The 23,993-nt window shown below is 44.5% G+C and overlaps 1 pseudogene; it reads right to left on the bottom strand.

Annotated features, from left to right (window-relative positions):
• The window catches only part of LOC129500082 (zinc finger protein 91-like), a 64,092-nt pseudogene extending 52,301 nt beyond the window's left edge, over window positions 1-11,791 (bottom strand).
• Between the last annotated feature and the right edge of the window lie 12,202 nt (window positions 11,792-23,993).

Here is a 23,993-nt window from a genome sequence, read left to right as displayed (position 1 = left end):
GTGAAGAGAAGGGAAATTATCAAAATAGTCTCTGTGACTCCAGTGTTACCAGGTTGTCAAAGGCAAAGGAAGACTGTACAAGTAAAGAAGATTACAAACTACTACCTGTGAGACGCAGTTATACAAAGTCCACAATAAAAAAAGCAAACGAGCACACTGAATCAAAAGCACGTTTTACAACACAATTAAAGGCAATTCTTCCTGGAATTCAAGGGTGTTTTGACAGATGGAAAACTATAAGTTAAAGGCTCCACATTAACAGAATGAAGATCAAAAATGGCAATCATATTGCTGCAGAACAAGAATATGAGAATACCGGACAATGTTTCATTATTAAAAACACTCAATAAAGTAGGAATAGAAGCAAACCACCTCAACTTAATAAAGGCCATATAGCTAAGAAAACCCGAAATCAAATATATTCAATAATAAAAAAAAAAACTGTAAGCTTCTTCTGTATGATCATAACAAAGGGATTTCACTTCTATTCAACACAGTACTGGATAATCTAGTCTGAATGGGAAAAAAAAACCATAAATGAATCCAAATGGGAAAAGAAAATGCAAGTTTATCTCTTTACGGATGACATCCATAAAAAACCCTGAAGAATCCTTATTTTTTTGTTGTTTTGTTGGTTATCACTGGTATTGTTTATTTCTAGTAATTTTTTCTATGACACACTCCATTTTCAATTTTTTTAATGCTATAAATGCCTGAATTAAGTTGCAGTTTCAACTTTTTTCCTTTTCTTTTATTTATTCATTTCTTTATTATAATAGGTTCCATACCTAACATGAAGCCTAACTGGCTAACTGGGTCCTGAACTCAAGACCCTGAGATCGAGACCTAAGCTGAGATTAAGAGTCAGATGCAAAACCAACTGAGCCACCTAGACACCCCCAACTTTTCTTCTGAACGTTACAAGACAAGGAACTAGAAAAAGAAGAAACTTACTTGTGATCAAGTAGGGAAAGAAACTAACACAGAAAAATTAGAGGTAGGGACCATAATAAACAGTAACATAACATTGACATCAATGCCCAGATTTTCCAAAAAATAATCAAAATTTTAACTACATTAACTAAGAAAAAAGGGGAGAAGTCTCAAAAATTAAAACAAGAAATGGGACAAAAAACACAACAGATAACTACAGAAATACATAGTGTGATAACAGATTGCCATGAACAATTATATACTAACAAATCAGATAACTTAGAAAAATCCCAGATAATTCCCCTATGTATATAAAACTACCAAGATTGAAATATAAATCTTAAACCCAACAAGTAGATCTTCACAGACCAATAACAAGAACGAAAGTTGAATGTAGATTAAAAACAATTCCCAGCACAGAAAAGCCGAGGACCACATACCTTCGCTGGTCAGTTCTACCGAACATTACAAAAATAATAATAATTAATGACAATCTTCATCAAAATCTTACAAATAGTGGAATGGACAGAACATATTCAACATCATCCTATGAGGCCCAGCATTAACCTGGTACTAAAGCAGGATAAACAGCGTACAAGAACAAAATTAGTCTAGTTTGTTTGATATAGGCGTTGCTACTCTGGCTTTCTTTTGACATCCATTTGCAACTTAAATGTTTTTCCATGCAAGTGTAGCGAGTACCGAGCACCATAGGATCAGATTCCAATACCACTGACCATATCCCCTCTGCTATATCCTTTAGCCTCAAGATTTATCGATTCTGTAACTGAAAGCCTATACCTTCCATTCCCCTTTACCCAGTTGGCCCATCATCCCTCTCCATTCCACTCCAGAAAGCAGCAGTTCTGTTTTGTTTTTGGAGTGGGTCTGTTTCTGCCTTTTTTGCGGTTTCTAGCCATTGATGACAATGAAAATAGACCTAGGAAGTATTGTGCTGGACACTGTAATTAGACCTAGAAAGTACTGGGCTGATAAGTCAGGCAAATAAAAGCAAATAACACATGATTTCACTTACAGGTGCAGGCTAAAAAACAAGTGAACAAATAAATAAAAAGGAGAAACAGACGCATAAATATCAATTTCATGCTTTTATTTTTTTAGATTTTGTTTATTTATTCATGAGAGACACACAGAGAGAGGCAGAGAGAAAAGTTGAGGGAGAAGCAGGCTCCCTGCCGGGGATCGATCCCAGAACCTGGGATCACAACCTGAGCCGAAGGCAGATGCTCAGTGACTGAGCCACCCAGGTGCCCATCAACTTCATTTTTAAATAAACCCATGGATAATCCCAAGAAGTATAAAAATTCCATGTTCCACATATTCTATAGTGGAACAAGCTCGCCTATAACAATTTTCCAATGCTAGCAGAAGACAGAGGACTCTCAGATTCAAGTCCAAGGATCTTAGGGTTCATGACACATGAAACAGCACCAATTTCTTGATCACGCTAATTTCACTGGCCAGCTCCAAATCCCCATTTCACACATGTAGATGCTGCATATGCAGTGGGTCTGTGTCACATCTATGAGACCCTGAGCACAGGGAACCCCAATATCTTGAAGGAACAGAGAGCATATCTTCCTGAACCTTTGCCATAGAAGACGATATCCGTTTTCCTCTACACTTAACAAATCTGTCGTCCACCTAAGGGTAAGATATTATCACTATATTTCAAAGCATTTTAATATTCGCGCATCAGCGGAAAGCCAATTAAGGATAAACACTTTCAGTGCCTCTATCCTTAACGTACAGAGTAACTTAAACCCACAGAATCGTTTCCTAACAATATCCACCACTCAGTCTGACCCCAGCATGTCTCCTGACTAATTTTCCCAGATGTGCACCACCTCACCAAACACTCATTAGCCTGACACAGGATCTGGGATAAAATCTATTCAATGTGGGTTGCCTGCGTGGCTCAGTCAGTTCAGTGTCTGACTCTTGATTTTGGCTCATGTCATGATCTCAGGGGTTGTGGGTTCAGGTTCCTCAACAGACTCTGGACTCGGTGCTCAGCATGAAGTCTACTTGAGATTCCCTCCCTCACCCTCCCACCTCATCCACATACACCCTCTCTGTAAAACAAATAAAGCCTTTGGAACTTTTTAAAAAGCAGTTTATATCAGGAAATATTTTTCAAGGCTATCATTGGCAGCATACAACGCAGAAGAATTGGGTGACTTATAACATTCACTTCTGCACTGTTCCTGTGGGCCTTGCATTCAACCACGTAGACAAATCCCAGTACTCATGAAGGTCTACCTTAAACTTCTGTAGTGAACTTGCAAGGGAGATGTGTGAAGAAACACCTAAACTGTGCAGAAGCATATTAATTTACATGTATTTGATGACAAATTGTACTTCTAACCCAACAGAGCAGGTCCTGGAAACAGTGGAATCATGCCTCATTACCAGAAAATGGCTGAGAATTGGGAAACACATAGGATTTAGGGCAGAGATGTTCACCACTCATCAACTAGAAATATCATAAAGAACAACATAAGGGCGCTTGGGTGGCTCAGTCGGTTAAGCCTTAGCTCAGGTCATGATCCCAGTGTTTTGGGATTGAGCCCCATGTCAGGCTCCCTGCTTGGTGCAGAGCTGGCTTCTAACTGTCCCTCTGCTGCTCCTCTTGTTTGTGCTCTCTGTCAAATAAATATATTAAATCTTAAAAAAAAAAAAAAAAAAAAAAAAAAAACAGGGCAGCCCGGGTAGCTCAGCGGTTTAGCACTGCCTACAGCCGAGGGCCGGATCCTGGAGACCCAGGATCAAGTCCCATGTCGGGCTCCCTGCATGGAGCCTGCTTCTCCCTCTGCCTGTGTCTCTGCCTCTCTCTCCATCTCTCATGAATAAAGAAATAAATAAAATACTTCCAAAAAAAACAAATAGATGCATTATTCTCAAGGAAATTTTCTATAAAACTAATTTTAAACTCTATGTATCATAAAAAACAAGCATGAATTATTGGCAGGTTTTCACTGACCACAGTATTATAAAGAATATTCATTAAAATCAATCATTAAAAGCTGTAAGTGAAAATCATATGAACAACCACATAAAAACGCATTATACAAATGTATTATTTTATTAATATATCCCTCCTTGAACAGAGAATTTAAGACTACAACCCACTCCTTAGAACCAAGGAAATAAACATCTTCATTTCTAAATAAACACCAAGAACGTTGCAAAATATGCTAAAGGCCACTACATATAAAATACATATTTGGGATTAAATTCAGATATATTCCAAGGAAAGTAAAGAAAAACCTAATGACTAATTTTCACTGAAGTAAAATTACATTAATGAACAAAAGCTTTCTTTAAAATACAGGAATTATACAAATTATACCTCACTGCTTTTTTTTTTTCTTAAGACTTTATCCATGTATTTGAGGGAGAAAGAGAGAGAGAGAGCACAGCAGGGGAAGGGCACAGGGAGAAGCAGACTCCCCAATGAGCAGGGAGCCCATTGGGGGTGGGGGGCTGAGCCCCAGTACTCCAGGATCATGAACTGGGACCAACTGACTGGCCACCCAGACATCCCTCTACTTCACATGCCCATGTCATATCAGAACTTTTGATCTAATAAATAACAGATGAATCTCATATATAACTAATAAGAAAGTGAAACCACACTTGACAAAATAAAAAGAAATTCCCGTCAGACAAGACAAATTCATATAATGATGCAAGTATTAAGAAAGAAGGTAAAAATTGAGAATTTATTATAGCCTTCAAGTTCTAAGGTCTAAATGTTCTAGCTCCCCCATGGCATTAATTTAGGTAGGAATTCTAGGATACAAACAGATACGTTACATTATTTCACCACTGAGGAATGGAACACACTGTTATATCCTAATTTCAGTTCATACAAAGAAAAAATTAACTTTCAAAGTGAAATAAAGGATTAGATTTTCTTATTTTAGGGAGGTGCTTTGTTTTCTGATGAAATTCCTGAGTGTCAATTTTGTACAATCAAGATTAAAGCCTCCATAACATTGGAATGCATAAGCCAGAAAACGGGGTATCTGTCTCCAGTGTTCCCAGGATTTCTGCACCAACCCCAGTATGCCCACCACTACCCTGACATGCTTCTCACGACGCAAAAACAGAACTTACAAAGGGCTAAGGCTATGGATCCTGAGAAACAGGGAGACTTCCCCAGGACCCTCACAGCAATGGAGAACCTCTCAGATCATGGAGACCCTCCCACTCCCAGGGGAGTCTCCTGGCCCTCCCTGTGGAAGTGATGGGCCATCAGTGGAGCTGAAGGAGAATCCTTAGAGAAGCTAAGAGCTTGATAATGTTGGATAGCACATGTCCCTCTGTGACAGGGAGAAAAATATAAACTAGGTTTCTCAAGAGTGTATCTATTCAAGGAGAACTACTCCAACCACAGTTGAAGGTCTCTCTTCCCCATTCACATGTGGACCACACCTCTGTCATCTGCCTCATTCATTTCCACTTACCTGGATGGATGGTTACTCTCTTCTTTCTCTTCAGGCTCCAAGGCTCCTTCTTTTGCTCCAAAAAGGAGACCAGGTCTGGCTTTGACACAATGAGGCCTGGTTATTAGGAAAAAGGAAAATGGGTATTGCTGGAGATTTTCAATCAAGTATCACGCTCAGTAGAGACCACAGGACAGTGTAAAATTATAGAAAATACCTTCCCAAATGCTACTGACCAACAGCCCCTTTAGAACCAGTAGGAGGGCACACCGGGTGACTCAGTGGTTTGCGCCACCTTCAGCCCAGGGTGTGATTCTGGAGACCCAGGATTGAGTCCCACATCGGGCTCCCTGCAGGGAGCCTGCTTCTCCCGCTGCCTGTGTCGCTGCCTTTCTCTGTGTGTGTCTATCATCAATAAATAAAATCTTAAAAAAAAAAAAAGAACAAGCAGAAGGAGTTTCAAATATTCAAATCATGGCTTCTACTTCCAAGTACTAGATACAATAATAATAAATAAAAACTGGAGTTTAAAATTCGGCAGTACCATTTGATGCCTGTCAATGTTTAGTACTGACATTCATCAATAGAAATGATGATGCTCCTTAAGGAAGGAGAATTAGGGGGGAACCCCTGGTGGCTCAGCGGTTTAGTGCCTGCCTTCAGCCCAGGGCATGATCCTGGAGTCCCAGGATCAAGTCCCACATCGGGCTCCCTGCATGGAGCCTGCTTTTCCCTCTGCCTGTGTCTCTGCCTCTCTCTCTCTCTCTCTCTCTGTGCCTCTCATGAATAAATAAATAAAATTTAAAAAAAAAAAAAAAAAAAACGGAAGGCGAAGCTAGGGATGCCTGGGTGGCTCAGCGGTTGAGCCTCTGCCTTTGGCTCAGGGCATTGTCCCGTGATTCCAGGATCAAGTCCCACATCGGGGTCCCGGCATGCAGCCTGCTTCTCTCTGTCTATGTCTCTGCCTCTCTCTGTATTGTCTCTCATAAATAAATAAATAACATGTTTTTTAAAATGTTTTTTAAAAAAGGAAGGGAAAGCTAGAGCTGAAAAGGAAACATGAAGATTTTTCTCCACATCTACAAATCCCCATTTATTTCCCTGTTTGCATGGATCCGAATTCCAGTCATGCAGAGGAATCTTCTAAGAGTCAGTCTTCAAAGGAAGGAAGAAAACCCAGAGTGTGGTCCGGGAAACCTGGAAGGAGTCATCCTCACCCAAGAAGAGAAGGTTTCCATAGTTCTCTAACATCACATCCCTGTACAGTTCCCGCTGAGTGTGGTTCAGGCATCCCCACTCCTCCTGAGAGAATTCTATGGCCACATCCCTGAATGTCAGCAGTCCCTGCAATAAATACCACAGTTACCAAGGGGCCACAGGCTGAGTTCACAAAGTACCTAAGATGAAAGAGGGAGTTAAATGTCACCAGCTAGATCCCATGATCTGACCCTTACTGCTTATGGGCTTGTACCCTCTTTGTCCCATATTTTTCTTAGCCTCTTCTTTCTACCTTAATCTTTTACTTCAGGCATAGACTCCTGTGATGGAAACAGAAACTATCCAGCAAAAGAGGATTAACTCCCCTGTGAAAAACGTTGGCCCGGGCCAATTTTAGCTTAACCCCTGACTCACAATTATGCAGTTGGACCAAGCAGTGACCCATGGAATGACCAACAGTTGCTTTTAACTCATTATAATACTAAAATCTCCACTCAAGGAGAAGCACAAACCTCATTTATATAACAAAGTACATATAGAACTGTTATCCTCAGCTTCACATGCCACCTTATACTTAGCTCTACATAAGGATGACAAGGCTCCAATTTCTATATATCTACCCTAACCCTAAATAAAAGGAAATCATTCCCTCTGGCTCTGGGAGTCTCTTGTTGGGAAGTTACTCTCTATGATCTCCGTATTGGCTGCAAGTCAAGTTTCCTTTGTGTGACAACTCTACCTGGTGTAGTTTCTATCTGTGATTCCCCAAGGAGTGAACTCCTTTTAGCGAAGTTATATTAGAACTGGTTCTGGCTTAGGTCAGCTTTCTGCTTACGCACTAAGATAATGTTTACCACAGTAATATGCTCTAATGTATTGTCCAACTTTGACATAAGAGGATGGCATATGATTCAGAAAACCATTATAAATACTGTATGTTTATCCAAGATAATTTATAAAATAAAGGTGTTGGGACACCTGGGTGGCTGGGCAGTTGAGCATCTGCCTTTGGCCCAGGGCATGATCCCAGGGTCCCGGGATCGAGTCCCATATGGGGCTCCCTGCATGGAGCCTGCTTCCCCCTCTGCCTGTGTCTCTGCCTCTCTCTCTCTGTGTGTCTCTCATGAATAAATAGATAAAATCTTTAAAATAAACAAACAAACAAACAAATAAATAAATAAATAAATAGATAAATAAATAAAGGTGTCAACAGAGGCATAACAAATTCCTGAGTACTGTAATTTATATCATGCGTTATAGGTTGCATCTATTTTTTTTTCAAGATTTTATTTATTTATTTGAGAGAGAGAGAGTGCAAACAGGTTGGGAGAGGGAGAAGCAGATTCCTTGTGAAGCAGGGAACCCAATGTAGGGCTGGATCCCAAGACCCTGAGATCATGGACCTGAGCTGAAGGCAGATTAAATGACTTCACCACCCAGGCACCCATAGTTGCGTTTACTTCTAAGGTGGAAAATTTTGGTGGGTTACAAATGTACTTATCAAAGTCCAATGTGAATTAGAATTTTATTTTATTTTATTTTTAAGATTTTATTTATTCATGAGAGACGGGGGGTGGGGTGGGCAGAGACACAGGCAGAGGGAGAAGCAGGTTCCATGCAGGGAGCCAGATGTGGGACTTGATCCTGGGACTCCAGGATCACGCCCTGGAGGGAAGGCAGGTGCTAAACCCCTGAGCCACCCAGGGATCCCGTGAATTAGAATTTCAATACAGTGCATTGCAAATCTTGTGAAAATGGAGATTCTGTTCAGGAGTACTGAAGTGGGATGGCAGTCCACATGTTAAACTAGGCAGTAGTTTTGCCAAGGGATACATTTTTGAATTAGAGGTAGAACTCCAAGGCAAGAATTCTTGGGGGACTTGGAACTGAATGGGTTTTATAGTAATTGGTTCTAGGTTCTACTAGAATAGCAAGAAAGGCAACAACAAAGCTTTCTGAGCATTTCATAGTTAGTAGGTGGCATCTAAGAGTTTTAAATAAATTAATAAAAAACAATAATAATCTAAGAGTAAACAAATTATTCTTCTATTTTGTTTTTGCAAATCTTTTGTCAAACATCCAGAATATCCAGCACATTGAAGGGATCAGGTTTTAACCCTGATCTATTGGTCCTAGAGTTGATCTAAAATGACACACAGGGCAATATATAGAGAGGACTCTAAAGCAGCATTCATAGCAGAGAAGAATGATGGAGACTTGAGAAGAATGATGGAAGTGAGATGAGATCCACACAAAAGTGATCTACCGTTTTACATTTCATGCACCCATCTATACATTTAGAAAGTAGTTATATACACATTAAAAGAGATAGAGCAGCAAATTGTCATGGTGACTAATTTAAGAAATATTTTCAGTGATATGAAAATCTCTTTGTAGATGATGATGCTTCTGTCTTTTATTCACAGTATCAATACATACACATTGAATGAAAGAAATAAAGGAGCTGGGCGCCTGGGTGGCTCAGTAGGTTAAGCATGTGCCTTCCACTCAGGTTGTGATCCCAGGGTCCTGGGATAGAGCTTGTGTTGGGCTCCCTGCTCAGTGGGAAGTCTGCTTCTCCCCTTTCCTCTCCCTCTGCCTGCTGCTCTGCCTATTTGTGCTCTCTGTCAGATGAAAGAAAGAAAGAAAGAAAAGAAAAGAAAAGAAAGAAAGAAAGAAAGAAAGAAAGAAAAAGAAAAGAATAGAATTCTTATTTTTAAGTCTATTATAATGAGGGCCAGAAGCAAAGAATGTTCACTGTTAGCTCAGAAGGCTGGCCTATCCTCTGCATACTTCTATAAGGATCAAATAAGAGCTGGTTGTTACATCTCACTGAATGTTAATATGGACCTGAGTAAGTGCCTGAGAAGTCTTGTAAGAGTAGTTTTACAAGTTGAAAGACATACTTATGATCTTGTACTCTCTGCACACCCCTTCCCTTGCACACTAACCAAAGAACCAGCAGCTCCATTCAGCCAAAGGGCAGCTCTTTCTGTCAATACTGAAATAGTAATTTCAATAAAATCATTAACTCGTGCCATTAAATGTCTCAAGAATTCCTTCTTGACTGTTGTGCTCAATAACCCCACAAAGGTAGTATTTCATTGAAAACTTGTGTTTCAATCATCATGCGCTCTTTTATATTTCAGGATTTTCAGACACTCCAACATGTTAATGATCTGGTTCTTGTTTTCTTTTTCTGAAAATACAAAGAAGTAAATGGAAGAACATGTTTGCGACATGAGTGTGGAGTAAAAGAAAAACCTATGGGATGGAGGGCTGAATGACTGAGCACCTCCACTCCCAGAAGTCACTATTCTAGTACACAGAAGTGAGAGTCTTCATTGTCCAGTGGAAACTGGTGTGATGTGGGCCAGGAGCCAGAGGTCAAGAAAGAATTCTTAAGACATTTTCGGTGCAAAATCTGATTGTTGTTAAGTAGGCTCTAAGCCCAGGGTGGATCCCAGTGTAGAGGAGCTTCAATTCACCACCCCGAGATCAAGAGCTAAACTGAGATTAAGAGTCAGCCTTGGGGAATCCCTGAGTGGCGCAGCGGTTTGGCGCCTGCCTCTGGCCCAGGGCGCGATCCTGGAGACCCAGGATCGAATCCCACGTCGGGCTCCCAGTGCGTGGAGCCTGCTTCTCCCTCTGCCTGTGTCTCTGCCTCTCTCTCTCTCTCTCTCTCTCTCTGTCTCTCTGTGACTATCGTAAATAAGTAAAAATCAAAAAAAAAAAAAAAGAAAGAAAGAAACTTCCTTTAAGATACCCGTTGGCGATCATCCCCCAAGCACATGACCCATGTTTATATATTTCAAGGGTCTCACAACTGAGGTTTTATTAGACAGTAATAAATGAGCTTTTCCTAACAATATCTAGCCCCTCAAGGTCATAAAAACCTCGCTTCCAAAATTCCTTAAATACTTACACTTTCCCTAATGTTCTTCCAACTTGAAACTATATAATAGGCCATTCCTTACAACTCCAGCGCAGCTCTTTCTGCCCACAGGTCCCGACCCCGCGCTTTAACACAACCACCTTTTCGCACCAAAAGACATCTCAAGAATTCTTTCTTGGCTCGCAGCTTCGAGTCCAAACAGGATTTCAGAGTATAAATCGAATTTTAAGAATATAGCTGATTCATAGAAACTCTGATCACATAGGTTCCAGGTCCTGTAACATCTCATATCTTTTAAATAGAGTATCTTCTTCACATTCTAAAGAGTCTAGTCCTTTCTTTCCAGAACATTCAGAGTTATTCTGGGCCTCCTGGTCCTCCTGTGTACCTGTGCGTTCCTGATCCTGGCCTAGCGAGAGCTGATGAAGCAACCAGATGGGGCCTGAACAGGGAATGGTTTCCTTCACTGAGAACCCAGGCCCAGGCCCCATCAGCAATAGGAATCTTAAATCCACACCTTCCTCTCTAGAACTGTCGCGACGGGAATCTTTTTAATACCCGCAGGGCTTTAATTCAAAGCGACAACAACTGGGGCACCGGGGTGGCTCGGCTGGTTGAGCGTCTCCCCTCAGCTAGGGTCCTGGGCTCGGGGTCCTGGGATGGACACCGGCCTCGGGCTCCGCGCTCTGCGGGGAGGGGGCTTGGCGCTCTCCCCCTCCCCCCAAATAAATAACATCTTTAAGAACAAACAGGCCGGGCCGAGTGGCGGCGGGGCCGGGGGGCCACGAGGGCTCCGGAGAAGCGGGGCCGAGGGCGGGAGTTGACGGGGAGGCTTGGGAGGACGCGCCGGGAGCGCCGGGGTGGGCGGCTGGGAGCCGGGACGCGGGCGGCCGGCCCGCTCCCGGCTCCAGCGCCGTCTTCGCTCCCTTCCTAGGCGATGCCCCGCTGTCGCCAGCCTCGGAACGGCCCAGAGCCCGGGCCACCGGCCTTCCCCCGGCCCGCAGCGGCGAGGCCCGCGGGCACCACCCGCCGCGCTGGCAGGGCGAGTACCTGGTGGGCACGGGGTGCGGCGGCGCGCTGGCCACGCTGGGGGGCAGCTCCGTCCGGCGGCGCGTCCTGCAGGCGCATCCCTTCTCCGTGGACGTCAGGCCCGAGCAGCGCCGGACCATCCTGGAGGCCTTCGAGGAGGCGGCGCCGCGCTGACGCGGCCACCGGGGCTTCCGGCCGCGCGCCCCCGCGCCGCGGACCTCAGAGCGGGCGCCGCGCCGCGGGAGGGGCGCGCCGGCGGGCGGGGGGGGGGGCGCGCCGGCGGGCGGGGGGAGGGGCGGCCGCGCGGCGCGCTCGGCCGGCTCCCGGGCCCAGACGCCCTGCCCCGCCCAGCCCTGGCCAGGTCGCGGCCAGCTAGGAACTGGGCGGTGGGGTCCCCGGGCGGTCGGCGCGCTGCGGGATGCGCGCGGCCCCTCGGAGCCCCAGCCCCAGCCCTCCCCGCGCCGCGCCCGACGAGCGTGAGCACCGGGGGCTGGTAGCCCCCGCCCTCGGCGGCCGGCGGAGGGCAGGGGCGCCGACCGCCGCGCCAGGAGCCTCGGGCCGGCGGAGGGCAGGAAGGCCGCGCCGGCCGGGGCCCCGGACAGAGGCCCAGCTGCCTGCGGCCTTCAACGCCGGCAGGCAGGGCCCGCGGGTCGGAGGCGTTGGCCGTCCCGTCCTCACCGGCCCCGCGGCCGCTCGGAGACCCGGACTACGGAGGAGGCCTCCCGCGGAGGGCGGGGCGGGGCGGGGCGGGGCGGCGGGGCTCGGGGGCCCGCCCAGCCTGCGGGACGCGGGGGCGGAGCGGGGCCCCGGCTCCCGAGCTCCCGCGCTCCCCGGCTCCCCGGCTCCCCGGCTCCCCGGCTCCCCGGCTCCCCGGCTCCCCGGCTCCCGGCCTCGGCGCCCGCGGCCCCTCCCGCCCGCCTGGACGCCGAGCTTGTAAAAGGGATGAGCACTTCCCTGCTTTGCTCCGCAGACCTCCGTCTACACCCCCCAGCCCAAGTCAGGCCCTGCTGCTCTCTCGGCCCCGCGGTCCCGAGCCCAGGGCATTGGAGGCCCCGGCCTTTGGCGTTCCGTCCCCGTCCCCGCCTGTCCCCTTTTGTACACGGTGGACCTGCCACCCATTCTCAGCCTTTGTCTTCCCCGCTGCAGTGCCGGGCCCCATGCGGTCCGGAAGGGGTCCCGCGATCTCCCAGGCAGACCCCAGTGGGACGTGTAGGTTCGTTCTCCTGTGCAGAACAGGTGGCCCCGACGTCAGGCCTTTTCTGCTCTTTGTATTTATTTTGAAACTGCATTTCATGCTTTTATATGAAAGGGGAGGGGCGGGGGAGAGCTGTTAGTCCCCCTTCAGTGCAGATGCCTTATTTATTATCCATGTGTCAGAGATAAGCTGTGAGGCTGTGAGGAAGGACCTAAAGGAGGAAGGAGTGAGGACAGAGGCTGGGGGGTGGGGGGGTGGGGGCAGACATCATCCCACACTAATGTGTGACTCTCCAGGCATTTCTTCTAGTTTCTGGGCCCCAGTGTCTACTCTTCACATGGCCAGGCCGGTTCCTTTGGCCTTACAGCCTGAGAGTGTAGAGGTGAGTGGGTGAGCCTGGAGACAGAGGGGCCCTGGCACCTGGGGCCAGGGCTGCCTCTGTGGGTAGGAAAGCAGGCAGCAAGGAGGTAGGCCTTCCTCATCCCAGCACCCCCAGCCCAGAGCCTCAGGCCCAGTCCCCTTGACTTCCTGATTGGGAACTGGATTTTATTGCATTTTTATAGAATTCAAGATTGTCAGAGTTGGAAAGACCTTGGAGATGATCAACCAGTACCTGCCCACTTAACCCCTTCCACAGATAGATGTGATCACACACAGCCAGGTAGGAACAGTATGGAACTAGAATAAAAATCTCAGCTCCTGGGAACCCTGGGTGGCTGAGCGGTTTAGCACCTGCCTTTGGCCCAGGGTGTGATCCTGGAGTCCCGGGATCGAGTCCCACATCAGGTTCCCTGTATGGAGCCTGCTTCTCCCTCTGCCTGGGTCTGTGTGTGTGTGTGTGTGTGTGTGTCATGAATAAATAAAATCTTTTTTTAAAAAAAAAGAACATGAGCTCTAGAACAGCAAGAGTTATTAATAAAAAAAAAAATCTCAGCTCCCAATTCAGTGTTGTTTGTACTCTACCACACTGTCTCCCAATCTCTGGTCAATTATTAAAATTTCTTTTCCCATTGGGTATTCCAAAGGATGGTACACACTAGGTGCTACAGGCAATTACAGCACCATCGTGACCTGGGGATGGCAAAGCCCTGCACGCCTCCTTGGAATCAGTGTTGTACAGGGCAGCTTGGGCCACCATAGGCTTCAGCTCCAGGGTTTGGGCAGCAGACTTCTCCATCAGAACTCTACAAGTAAAAAAAAAAAAAAAGAACTCTACAAGTAGGGCAGCCAGGGTGGCTCAGCGGTTTAGTGCTGCCTGGGTCCTAGAGACCCAGGGTCGAGTCCTGCGTCGGGCTCCCTGCATGGAGCCTGCTTCTCCCTCTGCCTGTGTCTCTGCCTCTCTCTCTCTCTCTCTCTCTCTCTCTCTCTGTGTGTGTGTGTGTCTCTCATGAATAAATAAATAAAATCTTTAAAAATAAAAAAAAAAAAAGAAGAACTCTACAAGTAGAGCTGACAGCCACCCGTCCCACAGCCTCTCCAGTAGGGCAGGGGCTCCGGCATTGTGTTTTGTGGTGGGCACTACCAGGGATTCAGGAAATACTACATGAGCTGTCAGATGACTGAGGTGAATTCCCAGTGTTTGAACCTCCAGGGTTTTTGAGTCAGCATTAGAAGCTTGACAACGGGAATTAAGGACGGTACCAGGCCAAGCACTGCCATCCTTTAAAGATCCAGAATGAGTATTTTACCACTTTTGCTACTCTGCCTATTCAAAATCAGGAGGCAAACTGGGCCAACCTATTACGGTCACCCAAGCCCGCTGCCAAAGTTCAGTTAAGCCAGGACAGAGAGCCAGTTAGGAACGGCTTTTCCTCTTGACAGAAAGGAACAGAGGACTTAGGAAGGCAGGAATGAATGTCTTCATTGAGTCAGCCCCAAGTACTCCACAGGGTTCTCAAAGTGTGGCCATCGAGCCATTAGCATCAAATTAGGAACCTACTAGAAATGCAAACCCTTGGGCCCCAGCTCCATGAATCAGAAACTGGGGCAGCAGCCAGCAGTCCTTTTTGATAAACCCCCCAATGATCACGAAGCTGAAGATCTGAACACTAGTGGTCTCAGGGCCACAGTAGTGATTCCTGCTTTTGTTTGTTTGTTTTAGATTTTATTTGTTTATTCATGAGAGACACACAGAGAGGCAGAGACCTAGGTGGAGGGAGAAGCAGGCTTCTCACAGGGAGCCTCATGTGGGACTCTCTCCGGGGCTCCAGGATCAAGCCCTGAGCCAAAGGCAGATGCTCAACTGCTGAGCAAAACTGCTGAGCCACCCAGGCATCTCAAACTAAATAGCCACTTTCCTCTCCCCTGCAAACCTTCCCTCCAAACTTCTCAGCCCTTTGTTTCAGGAACCTGGTTCCACCCTGACACAATTCCAGTCAAAACCAGCTACATCCTGTATTTGCCACAAAAGCCCAGCCCCTTCCTCTGGGTGGGCTTGCAGTTTTGAAGACCCTGACCTGCTGCAGCCTCCTCCTCTGGCAAAGCAATAAAGCTACTATTTTTCTTTCCCTCAAACTGTGTCTTTACACTATATTTTTTGAGTCTGAAGCACAGAGGTCAGCTTTCGACAACAAGGTGAATGTGTAGGAGAGGAAAGCTTTTTGCCTTTTCTCAATTCTCTGGCTTGTCTAATAATTAAGCTGTCATAAGACAGATTCACAAGAGAAAAAATCGTTTTGGGAACTTCAAAGATATGTGGCTCAAAGACAGGTGGTTGATGCTAACAAACCACTGTGACTTAGAGAAGTGCATAGGGATTTAGAATTTCAAAAAGGAAGTCTTTGGAATATTACTCAGCCATTAGAAACGACAAATACCCACCATTTGCTTCAACGTGGATGGAACTGGAGGGCATTATGCTGAGTGAAGTAAGTCAATCGGAGAAGGACAAACAGTGTATGTTCTCATTCATTTGGGGAATATGAATAATAGTGAAAGGGAATATAAGGGAAGGGAGAAGAAATGTGTGGGAAATATCAGAAAGGGAGACAGAACATAAAGACTCCTAACTCTGGGAAATGAACTAGGGGTGGTGGAGGGGGAGGAGGGCGGGGGGTGGGGGTGAATGGGTGACGGGCACTGAGGGGGACACTTGACGGGAGGAGCACTGGGTGTTATTCTGTATGTTGGTAAATTGAACACCAATAAAAATTAATTTATTAAAAAGAAAGTCTTCCACAGGAGAAAGGAAAGAGCGCATGTTGTCAAACAATTGTGCCATGCCAGGAGGTAGGCAACTCTTTATGATATAAAAAGTTAAAAAAGAATAAAATAAAAAATAAAAAGTTAACCTCTGGTATCCTCTCTCTTCTCATCTGTTTTATTCTTGGTATGTATATCAGCTTCAGCAAAGGAAAGCCTTCTGTTTGCAGCAACAGAATAAAAGCAGAGGACATTTTGTTAAGTTAAATAAGGCACACATAGAAAAAAATATATTGCATGAAATCACATATATGCAGAATCTTAAAAACGGCAAAGTATAAAAGATAAGCATTTTGGTTGCCAAGGGCTGAGGATGGGGGGGATTGTTGAGATGTTGATCAAATGGTAAGAAGGTTCACTTATGCAAGATGTATGACCACTGAATGTTTAACGTACAGCATGGTGACAACAGGTAATAGTGTGTTATACACTTGAAATTTGCTAGGAGAGCGCATCTTTTATTTTTTTTTAATGATTTTATTTATTCATTCATTACAGACACACAGAGACAGAGGCAGAGACATAGGCAGAGGGAGAAGCAGACTCCCTCAGGGAGCCTGATGTGGGACTTGATCCCAGGACCCGGGATCATGACCTGAGCCAAAGGTATACGCTAACCACTAAGCCACGCAGGTACCCCTAGAAGAAAGCGTCTTAAGTGTTCTCACTGATGTGGAGAACAAAGGCAATAGAAAACATTTGCTTACAACTTACAACTCATTGACAGTTTACCTGAGACAGGCAGAGTGAGCTCCCCCAAAGAACATTGCTTCGATGTTAATACTTTACTAATGGCAGAAGTCAACCTTAGCTTGGTATTAGCCCAACCTCCCATAAGTCTCCTTTAAACATATAAAAGTCACTTTAGAAACTTCCTGTATCTCTACTCCCCACCCCCAAGACACATGTTAGAAATCATCCCCCAAGCATATGGCCCACTGAAACATACATCTATAGGGTCTTACTAGACAGTAATGTATGGACTTTTACTAACCTCAGCTAGCCCCTCAAGGTCCTGGAAATTTGCTCCCTAATTCCTTAGAGACTTCCACTGTCCCTAATGCCCTCCCAACTTGAAAAGCTACATAATCAATATCTCCTCACAATCGCAGTGCACCTCTTCCTGCCTATGAGTCCCATCCTTGTGCTTTAATAAAACCACCTTTTTGCATCAAAGACATCTCAAGGGGATCCCTGGGTGGCTCAGCGGTTTAGCGCCTGCCTTTGGCCCAGGGTGTGATCCTGGGGACCTGGGATCAAGTCCTGCATCGGGCTCCCTGCATGGAACCTGCTTCTCCCTCTGCCTATGTCTCTGCCTCTGTGTGTGTGTGTCTGTCTCTCTCATGAATAAATAAATAAAATCTTAAAAAAAAAAGATGTCTCGAGAATTTTTCTTGGCCATTGGCTTCAAACCCCAGCATTTCTACATCATCATCACATTTTAACCATTTTGTAGGAGGTGACAAGATCTGTTTCTTTTTTCAAAGCCCAATATTATTCCAGCAATTTGGAGACACTCTTTGAGAACCCCAACATTTCCACATCATCAACACACACACAGAATCCCTAACTATGGCAGGTGAAAGAAGGTGTTTATTAGTTGACTGTGGTAATTATTTTGTAATCAGGACCCAAGGGTCCAGGAGCACCTGGCTCCAATGGTCCCAAACCTAGTTCTGCCACTCATGGCTGATAAAATCCATAAACAAGAGAGAGGACTTTGGGTGCCTCAATTTTGACCTCAGACTTTCCAGCTGGACTCTTTCCTGCTTGTCTCTTGGCTCAGGAGGAAGAGCTGAGGGCTAAGCGTCTCTTGAGGGGAACTGAAACTACCCCTCAAGCAACTAGGACTGCCCTGAACCAGAAAGACCCCATCCCTGAAAGACTCCTAGACGATGACAGATTTAACCTTGGCTCCCTGCCTGCAGGAATGCCCTCACTTTTGCCCCACATTTTCCTTATATGAACCTGGAAGTATTTCCAGAACTTTGAGACATTGGTTGGCTGTCTTTCTGGTGTTGACCTCTCTGAAGTAACTTCCTTTCTTGTCTCACCACCACGAGTCTCTCTGCCTTCGGATTTTGTCAGTGGGAGTGGCCAAACCTGGTCTGTTTGGGACTCCAGGAGCCACAGGCTTTTGCACCCTTCCCGGTGCGCTGGTTAATGGAGAGATGAATGGTAGCAAAACAAGAAAGGAATTTACCTTCGGGAGGCCACCACAGAGAAAGCAACAGATGAACATTTCAAAGACTGTCTCCAAATTCCTGCAATAATACTCAGTTTTGAAAAAAGAAACAGATCTTGTCACATTCTACAACATGGTTAAAATGTGATGATGACATAGAAATGTTGGGGTTCAGAGACGATGGCCAAGAAAAATTATTGAGACAGCTTCAGTGCAAAAAGGTGGTTCTATTAAAGTACGGGGACAAGTCTCATGGGCAGAAGGAGTTGCACTGGGGTTGTGACAAGGCTACTGAATATGCTTTCAAGTCGGGATGGGGTTTGGGACAACACCAGCCTCCAAGGTTTTATGGAAACAAGGCCTCCAGGACCTTCAGAAGACTATTGTTAGGAAAAGGTCATTTATTACTATTTATTAAAACTCAGTCATGAGGGGCACCTGGGTGGCTCAGTGGTTGAGTGTCTGCCTTTGGCTCAGGTCATGATCTTGGGGTCCTGAGATAGAGCCCCACATTGTGCTCCCTGCTCGAGGGGAGCCTGCTTATCCCTCTGCCTGCTGCTCCTCCTGCTTGTGCTCTGCCCGCCCCCACTCTCTCTGTCAAATAAACAAATAGTTTTTAAAAAGAAATATTAAAAATAAATCAAGAAGCCCTCTGTTAGATGTCTAGACTGAACAATATCCTAGTTATGAGGAATCACTGGCAAGTAAGAGAAGACTTGTCTCAGGAGATAAGGGCATCCCCAAGTGCATCATCCAACCCAATCGTAAGGAGTATGGGGTCATCCATTATTTCCACAAGTCTATAGTTAACATCATGGAGCCGGGGGTGCTCTGGATTTTTCTTTTAAGATTTTATTTATTTATTTGAGAGAGTGAGAAAGCATAAGGAGGGAGAAGAGAAGAGGAAGAGGGAGAAGCAGGATCCCCACTGAGCAGGGAGCTTGACATGGGCTCAAATCCAGGACCCTGGGATGGTGACCTGAGCCAAAGACAGACACTTAACTGACTGAATCACCCAGGCACCCCTGTGCTCTGGCTTTTAAGGAGCAATTTTGTCATCCCAGCTACACAGAACTGGTCAAGTTGATACTTGGGTTATACAATTATTGGGGAATCAATCCCATTTTCCAGCTGTTCAAAATCATATACCTATGAGATCTGTCATTATTCCCATAGAATAGCAAGCATGAAGATTGTCTATACATGAGCTCTTGTGTCAATTTCCCTGAAATTTACCTCAAGTTGTCTAGCTTAGGCAAACAGCAAACATTCAAAGACAATCAAAACTAGAGTTTAACATCTACAAAGGCGGGTTATTGAAAGAATTTTTCTCTCTGAAATCACCCTTATTTCCAGAAACGGACAAATGAAGACTAATTGTTTTTTAAATAAGTTCAATTTTAACAAACTTCACCTAATTATTTACGTAAGTCCAGCAAGAATAGTGATCAGTCATTTGGATCTTTTAAAATCTGGTTTGCTGGAACTTCTTTTTTTTTTTTTTTTTTTTAAGATTTTACTTATTTATTCATGAGAGACACAGAAGGAGAGAGGCAGAGACTTAGGCAAAGAGAGAAGCAGGCTTGCTGCCGGGAGCCTGATGTGGGACTCCATCCCAGAACTCCAAGATCTTGCCCTGAGCCCAAGGCAGTCATTCAACCGCTGAGTCACCCAGGCGTCCCTGGTGGAACTTCCTATAAGGAATTTAGATTGAACTTTTAGTAGCGTCTCTAGGCCAGAAACCAAGCCAAGTACTTGCTATCAGACATGACTGCAATACCTGTAGATTGAGGTGCATTCCTCCTTACAAGGTTCCCAAAGTATCCTGAGGTTCTTGCACCTGCCTCTCCTGGTAAGGCTTGCTGCTGAGAACTCTGTAAGCAAGGTATTAGGCCAACATGTCCAAGGGGCTCCTTGGTTACATGTTTCATAATGTCAGTCTTAATACCTGAAAGCTCTTTGGTCATATCTGAGTCTATGCATGTCTCTTCTTAAATATGATATTCCTTGGTAAAATAACCAATGTTTTCAATGGTATCCTGTTACAAGAAGAACAGATTCTTTTCCCTTTTCTTTCTTTCTTTCTTTCTTTCTTTCTTTCTTTCTTTCTTTCTTTCTTTCTTTTCTTTCTTCTTTTTTTTTTTTTTTAGAGAGAGAGAGAGAGAGTGTGTGAGTATGGAGGGGTAGAGGGAGAACAAAAGGGAGAATCCCAAGCAGGCTCCATGCCTAGCACAGAGTCCAGTGCAGGGATTGATCTCACCACCCTGAGATCATGACCTGAGTTGAAACCAAGAGTCATATGCTTAACCAACTGAGCCACCAAGAACAGATTCTTTTTTTTTTTTTCAAGAACAGATTCTTATTGAACTTATGCAAACGACTATGATTGCCATGACAGAACATTCACTAAGGCTTTTTGAATTTCTGAGGGTTCCAGTACAGAGAAAAGCTAAATGCTTCAATTTGTTCACAAATGAATACTTTATCACATTTTGAAAGGCATAGCTATCTTAAAAGAAAGTCTTCTTTCTTTTTTTTTTTAAAGATTTTATTTATTTATTCATAGAGACACACAGAGAGAGAGGCAGAGACACAGGCAGAGGGAGAAGCAGGCTCCATGCAGAGAGCCCGATGTGGGACTCGATCTAGGGTCTCCAGGATCACGCCCTGGGCTGCAGGCGGCACCAAACTGCTGCGCCACCAGGGCTGCCCCTCTTTTTTTTTTAAAGGAATTTTTTTTTTTAATTTTATGATAGTCACAGAGAGAGAGAGAGGCAGAGACATAGGCAGAGGGAGAAGCAGGCTCCATGCACCGGGAGCCCAATGTGGGATTCGATCCCAGGTCTCCAGGATCGCGCCCTGGGCCAAAGGCAGGCGCCAAACCGCTGCGCCACCCAGGGATCCCTCTTTCTTTTTTTTTTTTTAAAGAAAGTTTTCTTAATCTGAAAGAGCAAACATTAGAGTATCAGCAACATTTCAAGCAAGAGTCATAAAACCTATAATCATTTTCCCCAATTCATTTAGTCCCATGTTACTAATTCTTCAGTTTGAATGCAGTTTTAGTTCTGGAAATTTGTGCCCATTTCAGTTTTATGATCTTAAAGATATCAAATACCTATATTTGTACGAAAAGTCCTTTTAGTGAATCTCCTTGAAGATTAAACTCACTTTACATGAGAATAAGTGCTATCATAAATGACAAAAATTCAGAAATGGACATAGGGATCTGATAAGAGGTCATTATGATGCATTTGACAAGCGAATTTGGTTATTTCTTAATTTTTTTTAAAGACTTTATTTACTCATTCATGAGAAACACAGAGAGGAGAGAGAGAGAGGCAGAGAGAGAAACGGACTCCACGCAGGGAGCCCCACATGGGACTCGATCCTGGGTCTCCAGGATCACGCCCTGGACTGCAGGCGGCGCTAAACCGCTGAGCCACCGGGGCTGCCCAAATTTGGTTATTTCTGTGACATATAACACTTCAATACTCGGAATATAGAGCGATGACCTTATACCAGAATGTAATATACCAAATAAACAAGTCTAATTAGTCAAAGAAATTTCACATATGATCTAATTTCACATATGATCTTGGGGAAGTGGGCAGCCCAGGTGGCTCAGCGGTTTAGCGCCGCCTGCAGCCCAGGGCCTGATCCTGGAGACCCAGGATCGAGTTCCACGTCGGGCTCCCGGCATGGAGCCTGCTTCTCCCTCTGCCTCTGTGTGTGTGTGTGTGTGTGTGTGTGTGTGTGTGTGTGTGTGTGTGTGTGTGTGTCTCATAAGTAAATAAAATCTTTAAAAAAAATTAAAAAAAAATCTTGGGGAAGTTTGATGATCTATAATCCTAGTTAGGCATGTGCTTTAAAATTTTCTAAGGTAAAAAAAAATTTTTTTCTAAGGTAATAACAAAGACCTGATAAAAGCAAAATATAGAAACTGATCTTTCTGGGCAAAGAAAAGAGAAAATAACTTCGTTTACATCTTCTTATCAAGAACAGATCAACAATTCATCAAGCTTGTATTCTTTTAATATAATGAAGGTGTTTTTATTTCTCTCCTAATTTTTAAAATGGAACATTCTATAATTCAGTCACAGCCTTGGGACACCTGGGTGGCTCAGCAGTTGAGCATCTGCCTTTAGCTCAGGGCATGATCCCGGGTCCTAGGATCAAGTCCTGCATGGGGCTTCCTGTCAGGAGTCTGCTTCTCCCTCTGCCTATGTCTCTGCCTCTCTCTCTCTGTCTTTCATGAGTAAATAAATAAAATCTTAAAAAAAAAATTCAGTCACTGCCTTTACTTCCAGGCAGTGGATCTTAATTTCCTTTTAAACAAGAAACTTTTGTTCTGGAAGGCAGTTAGTTTTTCATCATTCTGTCTAGAAAACATCCAAGGACAAATCCCACAGGCACAAGTATAGGTACCCAGTGGTCACAAACAATCTGAATTAAGTTCATCATGAATGAGTTTAGTCATTGATTGTTTTAGTCTATCATCTACAGCTGGAATTCTCAAACTTGACTGCACATCAAAAGCATCTGGGGAACCTTTATCAAAATAGGGACTCGGAAAAAAAAGAAAAGAAAAAAAAATAGGAACTTGGGGCAGCCCGGGTGGCTCAGTGGTTTAGCACGGCCTTCAGCCCAGGGTGTGATCATGGAGGGGGGAGGTGAGGATCGAGTCCCATGTTGGGCTCCCTGCATGGAGCCTGCTTCTCCCTCTGCCTATGTCTCTGCCTCTCTCTGTGTCTCTCAGGAATAAACAAATAAAAGTTTCTAAAAAATAGAAATAAATAAAATCCATTCATTTCAACCTTAGTCCATCATGACCACCCATAAAATTCCTTTCCAAAGATTTCCCTTCACAAACCTTCAGCAATTTTCTTTTGCATTCACATTTTGTCCGAAGCCATTTCTCTCCAAGCAGCCAGTCTCACTTAGGACAAAATTACCTTGTATTCTCTTCTTACACATACAGAGTTGCTTCCCTTATTTCCATCAGTCTTAATTCCACTTAGTGAATTTTAACTATTAGAAATCTTAATCTCCAGTGGAAACTAAATAGTATTCAACCATGAACTATTACACCAGAATTCGTTGGATGGCAAATTTATGAATACATTTAAGCACAAAACCTGATTTCCACCCAGATATCCTTAGTTTCTTAGCAATAAGAAGTCAAAAGCAGATAAACCTCCTTCAGTAATCAATACTTTAGTATTTTGTCTTTTTTGGAAGAGACCTAGATGTCCAACGAACTTAATCCAATCTATCATCCAAGCAAAACCTCCAAGTTTCAGGTTACCAAAGACTTTGAAAGGTATCTTAACAATTACCCATGAAAACTGAGTCAGACAAAATTAACCATCTTTTTAAGTCACCTTTTTGCTAACAAACTGCAACAGAAATAACATAAGTCTATTTGACCTTCAGTAATCCCTGGTAGAATAAAAATTTTATATTTAGTGCTGATAATTCTAAAGACATGTCTCTCTTTTTTAAAAGCTTTATTTATTCATGAGAGACACACAGAGAGAGGCAGAGACATGGGCAGAAGAAGAAGCAGGCTCCTTGCAAGGAACCTGATGCAGGACTTGATTCCAGGACCCCAGGATCACAACCAGAGCCAAAGGCAGACACTCAACTGCTGAACCACCCAGGCATCCCTAAAGACATGTCTTTTAATTAAACTGACAAACAGATTTATTTATGTTTAAAGATTGTATTTATTTATTCATGAGATACACAGAAAAAGGGAGAGAAAGGCAGAGACACAGGCAGAGGGAGAAGCTGGCTCCATTCAGGGAGCCTGATGTGGGACTCGACCCCAGGACTCCAGGATCACGCCCTGGGCCGAGGGCAGGC

The sequence above is a fragment of the Nyctereutes procyonoides genome, unplaced genomic scaffold (assembly GCF_905146905.1).
Source record: "Nyctereutes procyonoides isolate TBG_1078 unplaced genomic scaffold, NYPRO_anot_genome, whole genome shotgun sequence".
Lineage (NCBI taxonomy): Eukaryota > Metazoa > Chordata > Mammalia > Carnivora > Canidae > Nyctereutes > Nyctereutes procyonoides.
The sequence above is the reverse complement of the archived record's forward strand: the minus strand, read 5'-3'. Positions and strand labels throughout refer to the sequence as shown.